At 48.3% G+C, this 7,399-nt stretch overlaps 2 pseudogenes; both read right to left on the bottom strand.

Annotated features, from left to right (window-relative positions):
* Positions 1–4,061: 4,061 nt before the first annotated feature.
* LOC110299327 lies at positions 4,062–5,690 on the bottom strand (annotated as a pseudogene).
* Positions 5,691–5,816: 126 nt separating this feature from the next.
* On the bottom strand, positions 5,817–6,881 carry LOC110297491 (annotated as a pseudogene).
* Between the last annotated feature and the right edge of the window lie 518 nt (positions 6,882–7,399).

Consider the following 7,399-nt stretch of genomic DNA (forward strand, 5'->3'; position numbering starts at 1 on the left):
ATTGGGGGCCCTGTGATCCATCCAATAGCTGATTGTGAGCATCTATTTCTGTTTTTGCTAGGTCCTGGCATAGTCTCGCAAGAGACAGCTATTCGACAGAGCTCTTAACACTGAATGGATCTTCTGGCCCAAAGTTCCAAAGTCCTTCCACAGTCCTCCCCAAAACATGGTCAGGTTGTCACAGGAATACCCCAATCCTGATACCAATTTGTCTTAGTCAGGGTTTCTATTCCTGTACAAACATCATGACCAAGAAACAAGTTGGGGAGGAAAGTGTTTATTTGGCTTACACTTCCATACTGCTGTTCATCACAAAGGAAGTCAGGACTGGAACTCAAGCAGGTCAGGGAGCAGGAGCTGAGGTAGAGGCCATGGAGGGATGTTTCTTACTGGCTTGCTTTTTCTGGCTTCCTCAGCCTGCTCTCTTATAGAACCAAGATTACCAGCCCAGAGATGGTCCCACCCACAAGGGGCCTTTCCCCCTTGACCACTATTTGAGAAAATGCCTTACAGTTGGATCTCATGGAGGCATTTCCTCAACTGAAGCTCCTTTTTCTGTGATAAATCCAGCTGTGTCAAGTTGACACAAAACTAACCAGTGCACTCTCCTATACCTTTCATCCTTAGATTTGGTCTTATCACTGTGCCCTGGATTTTCTGGTTTGGGGTTAAGTTCTGTTTGCATTTTGCATTTTTTGACTATTGTGTCAATGTTTTCTATGGTATCTTCTGCACTTGAAATCATCTCTACTATCTTTTGTATTGTGTTGGTAATCCTCGAATCTATTACTCCTGACCTCTTTACTAGCTTTTTTATCTCCAGAGTTGTCTCCCTTTGTGATTTCTTTATTGTTTCCACTTCCATTTTTAGATCCTGAATGGTTTTGTTCAATTCCTTCACCTGTTTGATTGTGTTTCCCTGTAATTCTTTAAGAGATTTTTGTGTTTCCTCTTAAAGGCTTCTACCTGTTTATGTGTGTTCTCCTGTAGTTCTTTAAGGGAGTTATTTATGTCTTCCTTAAATTCCTCTACCATCATTATGAGATGTGATTTTAAATCAGAGTCTTGTTTTTCTTGTGTGTTTGGGTAAACAGGGTTCACTGTGGTGGGAGACCTGAGTTCTGATGATGTCAATTAGTCTTGTTTTCTGTTGCTTATGTTCCTGCACTTGCCTTTCAAGTCTATTTATCTTTGGTGTTAGTTGGTCTTGCTATCTCTGGCTTGAGCTTGTCCTTCCTGTGGGCCTGTATGCCTATGTCAGCACTTCTGGGAGACCAGGTCTTCCTTAGCAGGTTCATGGAGAGGACTGTAGAACAGCCCCAGCTCTTGGGTGCAGATGGAGGCAGGAAGAACCCTGTCTCAGCTGCTTTACTGCTCCTGTGGCCTGGTCATTTTCTTTCAAAGCAAGGTATTTTTATACATTTTCTTAAGACATAGGGATGCCAAACCTTTTGAAGAGGCAATGTAAAAACCTTCTGCAGTATAAACTTCCTACAATCTAATGAGTGATCCTAAAAATGTTTCCTAGTACTGTGGGATCTGAAGTCTGAATTGACCATGTTATACTCTCAGGCTCCTAGCAGGGGACTAGGATATCAACCCAGCCACAAAAACATTTAACTTACAATCTGTCATGCTTACAAGATTTGCTGTAGTAGTAGAAGAATTTGTGGGAATGGCCAACCATTGACTGGTCCAAACTGTGCCCTCCATCTTGAGAGGGGTACCATATCTCACACTGCATGGATGACTATGAACCAGAGGCAGAACAGCCTAGAGACCCCAGATTGAACTAAGTATGACTGGCAAAAAAATGTCAAAAAAATTCTCAGCCTTTTGTGTTTCTTCTTTGAGAACTCTGTTTAGTTTTATGTCCCATTCTTAAACTAGGATTTTCCTTTTCTTGTGTTTAGATTTTATTTTATTTATTGTTATATTTTTTATTGATTATGTTGTTTATTTACATTTTAAATGTTATCCCCCTTCTCTGTTTCCCCCCGCAAAAACTCCCCTACCCACTCCTACCTCTCTGCCCTATCATTTCCCTATGCTGAGGCCTTAAGCCTTCACAGGACCCAGGACTTCCCCTCCCATTGGTGCCAGACAAAGCCATCCTCTGCTCCATATGCAGCTGGTTGCTCCATGTATATTCTTTGGTTGGTGGTTTAGTTCCTGTTAGCTCTGGTGTGTGTGTGTGTCTGGTTTGTTGATATTGCTGTTCTTCCTTCAGTCCTACCTCTATCTCCTCCATTGGGGTTTCCATGCTCAGCCTAATGGTTGGCTGCAAGCATCCACATCTCTATCAGTAAAGTTCTGACAGAGCCTCTCAGGAGACATCCATACCAGGCTCCTATCAATACTTCTTGGCATCAGCGCTGGTGTTGGGATTTGGTGGCTGCATATGCGATGCACCCCTAGGTGGAGTAGTTTCTGGATGGCCTTTCCTTCAGTCCCTGTGGGCCTGAGTACCAGAAGTTTTCCACGGAGATCTCTGTCCAAGCCGGGTGGGAAGGTTCCAGCGAAGGGACGTGAGTGCAGGCAGGGAGACAAAGTCTCTGCTACACCTTCTAGGTTGCTTGGTAACTCTGAGCTTCTCTGAACTTGGCCAGGTCAGGCTGGGCTGACAAAAATCCAACAATCCATTGAGGAGTGTGGCAGGACCTCAGGTGACTCTTCTGGAGAGAAGATCTCTTCCCAAGTGTTACATAAAGCTCTTGGAACAAAAGACTCAGACAAAGGAATAGTTCTCACATACTTTAATACCTTGCATGGATTTATATACAGTTCTGGGGGTGATTCAGGGTTTGACAGTAGGCACCTCTCATTGGCTTGGACTGAGAGTTTGGGGGAAACATATTTGCATGTGGGAAGGCTTGGCATTGTTCCTACATGGCTGATAGCCACGCCTCTCCTTTGGGGTTGTGGGGACAGTAACTTCGACAGGAGCCAGGGTCCAGGAGACATGAGAGAACTCCTTCAGTCCCATGTAAGTGAATTATCACCACTGGTCCCAGGGTTCAAGATCTAGCCTTGACTGGAAACCAGGCTGTCTGCACGTAGCCTGTTGCCCCACAAGTGCCTGCTCCATTCTTTGTCCCTGTATTTCCTTTAGACAGGAGCAATTCTGGATTACATTTTTGTGAAGGGTGGGTGGTCTCATCCATCAAATGGGGGACATGCCTAACTTCTGGATATGGTCTCTATAGGTTCTCTCTCCCCTTTGCTGGGTATTTCAGCTAATGCCATCCTCATTGGATCCTGAGAGCTTCTTGTTTTTCTGGGATCTGGTACTTTCTGGTGGCTATCCCCAGTTCCCTATCCCCCATTGCTAAACATCTCTGTTCAATTCCACGACTCTCTGTACATCTCACCTGTCTCCTCCCACACCTAATCCTGACCCCCTTTTCCTTTTCCCCTTCTCTCTCCCTCTCAAGTCCTATCCACCCTCAATCTCCCATGATTATTTTGTTCCCCCTTCTAAGTAGGACTGAGGCACCCACACTTTGGTCTTCCTTTTTCTTGTCCTTCACATGGGCTGTAAGTTTTATTATGAAAATTCTGAGCTTTTCTCCTAATACCCACTTACCAGTGAGTCCATACTATGTGTGTTCTTCTGTGACTACGTTACCTCACTCAGGATGATGTTTTGATGTTTTCTAGTGTCATCCATTTGCCTGCAAATTTCATGAAGCCACCATTTTTTTTTTTTTTTTTGGTTTCAAAGTTATAGTGCATGGTTTAAAAGAGGAAAGAAGAAAGGAGCCGATTACAGGCATCGGGGAATTGGAGAAAGAAAAAAAAATGAGGAAAAGTAAGGGAGGGACAAGTCTGAAGAAGATCCAGTGGCCTGAAATCCCAGTCCCCACCCACAGCCCAGCCCTTGGAGCAGGAGTGAAGAATTAGATCAGGTTTTTTTTTTTTTTTTTTTTTTTGAGTTAAGATTCTTTACTAGATATTAGTTCAGGCAGACGCCCTGGTTCTTCGATGCCCTCTCCCTACAGGTCACAGTGAGTGGGTTTCTTCACAAGAGCCTGTAGGGCTGAGCGTGCTGAGCCCCAGGGTCAGAAGCAGAACTGGAAAGCTGCTTCCATGTTTCCAGGCTGGGCAGTAGGAAGGAGAGGCCCATGACGTGCCAGGGCTCTCCGTCAGACAACATGGAGGTTTGGTAGGACAGCAGCCGTACACCCACCTCCGCTAGGAGGCCAATCATAGTGGGCAGCATCACAGGTTTGGAGGGCTGAGCGCGGAATATGAGCAGGGGTTGGCCCCTTCGTAGTGGCACCTCTGGTCTGAAGACAGCTCCGTTGAGCATCTACAGCATTGGTGTGGTGCCCTGGACCAAGCCCACAGCTTGGTAGGGGGCACCTGCCAGGGCCACAGTCAGGAGGCATTCCCTGCTGCCCTGCTCCCCTGGAACGCCAGGGTTGTGGGAGGTGGTGACATTGAGGCCAGCCTCTTTCACCATTAGCTTAGCGGTCTCCAAGTTCACGTCTGCCTGCTTAGATGCTTCTCTCAGAAGGCCGACAATGACTGCAGGGCTCAGGCAGGTCCCAGCATTCTTCAGAGATGTTCCTTGTGTAACCACCTGGATGGTCCCTTTAGGGGAGCGTGCCCAATGCTTCTGCCAGACCAACCCAAGGCTTGGTGTGTGGAGAGAAGGCACTGGTGAGGGCCTGGGCGTTCACGACGCCTGTTAGAGATTTCCCCTTCACCATGTCCACAAACTGGACTGCGATTTCCTCCCCACAGTGGCTCTGGGCTTCCTTGGTGCTGGCATCCAGGTTGGGGGCAGCTGATGACATTCTTGTGGTCCACTAAGGTCTGGTCCCGTGGTGGCTCTTCTGTAAACACATCCAGTGCAGCCCCAGAACACTGACCAGACTGCAGGGCACTCAGCAGGGCACCTTCATCCACAATGCCTCCTCGAGCACAGTTCACCACGCTCAACCCTTTCTTGCACTGAGCAAAGATGATGCCATTCAGTAAGCCTATGGTGGAGGGAAGGAGTGGGGTATGAACAGTTATAAAGTCACAGAGAGGCCAGATCTCCTCCAGCGGCAGCTACTGAACACCAAAGGAGGCCGTGACTTCAGGAGAGATGATGGGGTCATAGCCTACAGTCTTCATTCCAAAGGACTGCATTCGTGTGGCCACCTCTCTTCTGATTCTGCTGAGGCCAAGCATTCCCAGTGTCTTCCCGTTCAGTTCTGTCCCCGTGAACTTCTTCCAGTCCCATTTGTCATCTTTCATCGAAGCTGTTGCCTGGGGAATCTGCCTGGCCAGGCACATGATCATCCCACAGGTGAGCTCCGCAGCACTGAGGCTGTTCCCGTTGGGGTTGTTCATGGCTAGGATGCCCTTCCTCGTGGCAGCCTCCAGATACACATTGTCCACGCCTGGGCCAGCCCTGACCACCACCTTCTCTGCTGCATTGATGACATCAGCAGTGACCTTAGTAGCTGACCGGACAATGAGGCCTTCACAGTCCTGGAGTTCAGCTATCAGCTCCTCCTTGCCCAAGTTCTGCCTCTCCACCACCTGCAGCCCTCCATCTTGCAGGATCTTCCGGCAGCAGGGGTCCAGGCTGTCACTGATGAGTACTTTACACAGATTTGCGAAGGCCATTGCTAGAGTCAGGCCTTAGAATCAGTTGCTCTGGGTGGGCAGAAGCACTTAGTTCAGGAAACTGCAGGCAGGTCTGCCTCCGGTGACTGTGCGAATTAGATCAATTTTGTATAAGAGGTTTTTTTTGTTTTGTTTTGTTTTTGTTTTTGTTTTTTGTTTTTTTGTTTTTTTTTGTTTTTTTTTAAATTAAATCACAACGAAGTTGAAGTGGCTTCCTTTGAGCCTCTGGGAGAGTCTGTCACTCTGGCCAGTGTTGCCTCTTCAACAGACGGTTTCGGCTCCTCTAGGCCTTCGCCTGTCCTAATCTGGCATTTCTACAGAGTGTGCACAGAGTGAGGCAGCTTCACAGTCTGCCCATGTGTCCATCCAGACTCCATAGTGGAGTGTAGGGCTCCCAGGGCAGAGGGCTGGGAGGGGCAGATTCTGCTCAGGCAGTCCTCACATTGGACAGGGCGACAGACGGTGTCCCAAGAGCTCTCCCTCCCTTTCCCCTCCACCCAACTCAGGGGGAGGGGGAACAGCTGACACCAGAGCCTATGTTGGTGAACTTTTCGGCTCAGCACTGATCAGACATCAGCAGTGAACCTGAGGGCATCCAGCATTGGGAGAAGGTTGAGAAGAGCTGTGTCACTGGGATTACTGAACCAGGATTTGATGGGGATGGCATTGTCTGGGTGGCTCCTGTAAGCCCCCGGGGGAGTTATCCAGGATCACGATGCTGGAAAGGTCACTGTGGACCACAGAGAGGTCTTTGATGTAGCTGCCCAACTCCGAAGTGCAGTGCTGTCTGAAGTATCTCCTCTTAAGAATGATTCAGCTTTTGTCCAGTTTATCTGCCACAGCAGAGCCATAAATTTCCATGCTTGCTGTGAACACTACAAACTCATACCACTGGCTTACCACTTCTAAGAAGAAATCCACATGGGGTCTCTTATGTACAAAATACCGGACAGGGTGTTTGTCTATTACCACCTTGAGGATGAAGTCGGGAGGTGTCCCAGGTCTCACTGTAGGCCTCAGGACCCCATTGTGGTGAGAGTGAATCAGGGTTTCATCCATATCCACACCAGGATCTTCCTCTTCACCTGGGCTAGGCGATCCCGGGACAAAGGAGATAAGGGCAGGATATCATATCGAACAGTCTGATACTGAATTACCGTGTGGATCTGCCTCCGCAAAATGTAAATAAAGAAGTTCCAGAGCTTGGAAGTGAAGGCCACGAACCTGCGCAGCCCCAGCAAACACTGTGTTTGCATCACCTTGATGACGGCCACTGGGAGGGGGAATGGGCCCCAAGTGGCAGGAGAGGCTGCAGAGATGAGCACAGAGTGGGTGGCTTAGAAAGCCACCCCCAGCGAAGGGAAAACCCAGCTGAACTGGGAACTGGGGTACTGGTGTGGGCAGCCCACCGGAAGGAAATGGCACCAAAGGCTTCGCAGGCCGAAACAGGTCGGGTTGAGACAGGGTCCTCTGAAACCAGGAGGGAAGGGGATGGAGAGTTGGGGGAGGGGGCAGTGGAGAAGGGGGCTAGGGAGAAAGGAGGGAGGGAGACGGGAGGGGAAGGGGGAAGTGAAGGGTCGAAGCCATCATTTTTAACGGCTGAGTAGTACTCCATTGTGCAAATGTACCACATTTTTTTTTTGTATCCATCTTCTGTTAAGGGACATCTGGGTTGCTTCCAGCTTTTGGCTTTTATAAATAAGGCTGCTATAAACACAGTGGAGAATATGTACTTGTTATATGTTGGAACATCTTTTGGATATTTGCCCAGGAG

This window comes from Mus caroli, chromosome 7 (genome assembly GCF_900094665.2).
Source record: "Mus caroli chromosome 7, CAROLI_EIJ_v1.1, whole genome shotgun sequence".
Classification (NCBI taxonomy): Eukaryota; Metazoa; Chordata; class Mammalia; order Rodentia; family Muridae; genus Mus; species Mus caroli.